Here is a 3,595-nt window from a genome sequence, read left to right as displayed (position 1 = left end):
GCGATGTCTTGTTTCGCTACCATTATGGCTAGCGTGCCCCATATGTGGCTGTACCTAGATAAATCTGTCTTGTCCCATATATTCAATAAACATTTACGTGGTTCTGGAACCTTGAGGTGATCCATTCCAGTGCTTTTCCTTGGATTCCGACGTTTCTGAGGCGTTGTAAAAGGGTGCTATGACAGACCGTGTCGAAGGCTGCGGAGAGGTCGAGGAGGATGAGGGCGACTGTGTCTCCATTGTCCAGTAGAGTTCGAATGTCGTCTGTTGCTGCGATGAGGGCGGTTTCGGTGCTGTGCTTGGCTCGGAAGCCGGATTGTGAGGAGTCGAGGGATTTGTTGGTTTCGAGGAATGCGGCGAGCTGATTGTTGACCGCTTTCTCGATGACTTTGGCCGGGAATGGAAGGAGTGAGATAGGGCGGTAGTTTTTGAGTTCAGTGGGGTCAGCTGTGGGTTTCTTAAGGAGGGCGCTGAGTTCGGCATGTTTCCAGCTTTCCGGGAAGGTTGCGGAGTTGAGGGAGCAGTTGATGACGTCTCGGAGGTGCGGTGCTATAATGGAGTCTGCTTTGTTAAAGATGTGGTGAGGGCAAGGGTCAGTGGGGGATCCTGAGTGGATAGAGTTCATCAGACGGATGGTATCCTCAGTGGAGATTGGCTTCCAGTCATTGAGGATGTTCAGGGGGGGTGGGGGTCCTGTAGGGGGTTGGGTGGGTTGGTCTTCGGGTCGGTTGTCGAAGCTGTTGTGGATGTCTGCAATTTTGTTGTGGAAGAAAGAGGCTAGGGAGTCGCAGAGGGCTTGAGAGGGGGTGATGTCATTGGAGTTGGCTGAGGGGTTGGTAAATTCCTTGACGATGTTGAATAATTCCTTGCTGTTGTGGGCGTTGTTATCTAGTTATCCTGCCCCACTTATGGCGGCCAAAAGCGGTACAAAAGTGGGTGGTGATGGACAGAGCATATGTATCAATCAAACACTCACACCCAGTCAAAAGATCTGGGTTTAATCCATCACCGTTCTTTAGCCCACTCTGCCACCCCAGTTCAGACATGGCTATATGCAAATCAGTCTGACCCTGTGCCTCATGGAAACAATCCAGCCCGAATTGCCAAGCCATGTCTTCCCTGGACCGGAAACAAGCTTCCGAGGACCGGTTTCTGGCATTCCAGCCGTCTTGAGCCCGGCTTGCTTGAATCCACTGGCAAAGTGAGCAAGGGACTCACGTCTGAGTATACCCTGCCACACTTATGGCGGCCAAAAGAGGTACAAAAGGGGGTGGTGATGAACAGAGCATATGAATCAATCTAACACTCGCACCCAGCCAAAAGATCTGGGTTTAATCCATCACCGTTCTTTAGCCCACTCTGCCACCCCAGTTCAGACATGGCTATATGCAAATCAGTCTGACCCTGTGCCTCATGGGAACAGTCCAGCCCGAACTGCCAAGCCATGTCTTTCCTGGACCGGAAACAAACTTCCGAGGACCGTTTTCTGGCATTCCAGCCGTCTTCAACCCGGCTTGCTTGAATCCAGTGGCAAAGTGAGCAAGGGTCTCACGTCTGAGTATACCCTGCCACACTTATGGCAGCCAAAAGCGGAACAAAAGGGGGTGGTGATGGACAGAGCATATGATTCAATCAAACACTCACACCCAGTCAAAAGATCTGGGTTTAATCCATCACCCACTCTGTCACCCCAGTTCAGACATGGCTATATGGAAATCAGTCTGACCCTGTGCCTCCTGGGAACAGTCCCGCCCGAACTGCCAAGCCATGTCTTCCCTGGACCAGAAACAAGCTTCCGAGGACCGGTTTCTGGCATTCCAGCCGTCTTCAGCCCGGCTTGCTTGAATCCAGTGGCAAAGTGAGCAAGGGACTCACGTCTGAGTATACCCTGCCACACTTATGGTGGCTCTAATCACGTACACTGCCCGCTCTGTAAACATCAGTGCATCCATGTTTCTGCACCACTGCAACACCGTGGGAAAGTCAGATGCGCCCCATTTTTGAGCGATGTCTCGCCTGTTTTTTTCAGGATAGGTCGCACCTCTGCCTTTTTAAAGCAGTTTAGGACAGTACCTGAGGACAGGGAATTGTTGAGAAGAGACAGGGGGATATCGTGGAACTGAAGGAAGATCTCACGGGCAATGTGAGGGGGGCAGCTATCTGTGGGAGAACCAGAACACATATTTTTTTTAAAAGACCTTTATTGTACACTCATGTAAAGACACAGCTAATGGCCTACAACCCCAGGGTCCGGCCGCGACATTTGTGGTTGTATTCCAATATTTCCTGATTAATACACAGCCTTTTAGCCGACAACCCGGGGGTCCGGCGGCGTCACATGGTTGAGCGTACGGGGTATCATCCAGTTTACATTTCGGACAATTCATAGGTCTAATTTTTTTTTTTTTTTTTATAACCAACTTGTAACTTGGGTTCAAGATATTATACTTTCACGTTGGATGGCATTATGACCATGGCAACATTCAGTTTCGACATACAGGTATATAGAGACGGAGGTGTCAACTAGTTTGCTTTAAGTGGTATATCCCTATGTCTCCTACCATGTCCTCACCTTCTTTCATTCTCTGTCTAGTCCCCTCCCCCCTCCTCGTCTGAGCTGACACTATCTTTTTCTGGTAATGGGTCGCATATGTCCCCTCTGTATGTATTCCAGGCAGACCACACTCTGTTCCATTTACGGGGACATGCTCTGATCACGTACACTGCCTGCTCTGTAAACATCAGGGCATCCATGTTTCTGCACCACTGCGACACCGTGGGAAGGTCAGATGCGCCCCATTTTTGAGCGATGTCTTGTTTCCCTACCATTATGGCTAGCGTGCCCCATATGTGGTCGTACCTAGATAAATCTATCGGGTCCCATATATTCAATAAACATTTATGTGGTTCTGGAACCAGTAAAACCTTGAGGGCCTGCGAGAGAGTACACATCACTTGCCGCCAGTAGTTAGCTATGAGTGGGCAATCCCAGAGAGTGTGGAGTAATGTACCTTCTTCACAGCATCCACGAAGACAATACAGGTGCGATACTCTATTTAGCTTGTGTAGCATGGGTCTATTATAGTATATCCGGTGCAAAATTTTAAGTTGCACCAACCTGAATTTGACCGAGATTCCCACCTCCCTCGGGGATGCCAACGCCTCATTCCACTCTGAGTCGTCTACCTCGCCAATCTCCTCTGCCCATCGTTCTCGCAATTTCAGTGTAGGGTCTGGTAAATTATTGAGTAGCTTCCGATATGTAAGTGAAGTTGCCCCATGTTGCATATAGTCAGTGAGTAGTCTATCTTCTAGTGGTGAGGATTCCTGGATATCAGTGTCAACCGGTATTGCCTGCAATATTGCATGTCTGATCTGTATGTATCTGTAAATTTCGTTTGGTCCCAGGTCGTATTGTCGCTGGAGGAGGGTGAATGGGATCACAGTACCCTTGTCCCATAGGTGTCCCACCGTGGATATGCCGATGTTGTCCCATTGTGTAAATCCTTTACTCTGTCGCAGACGCCCCAGTGCCTTAGTGTCCCAGAGTGGTGTGAGTTTAGTGATTTTACCCCTCCAACCCAGTTTCGTCTGC

The sequence above is a fragment of the Lissotriton vulgaris genome, chromosome 3_1 (assembly GCF_964263255.1).
Source record: "Lissotriton vulgaris chromosome 3_1, aLisVul1.2, whole genome shotgun sequence".
NCBI classification, from domain to species: Eukaryota; Metazoa; Chordata; class Amphibia; order Caudata; family Salamandridae; genus Lissotriton; species Lissotriton vulgaris.
Note: the sequence above shows the minus strand (reverse complement) of the source record.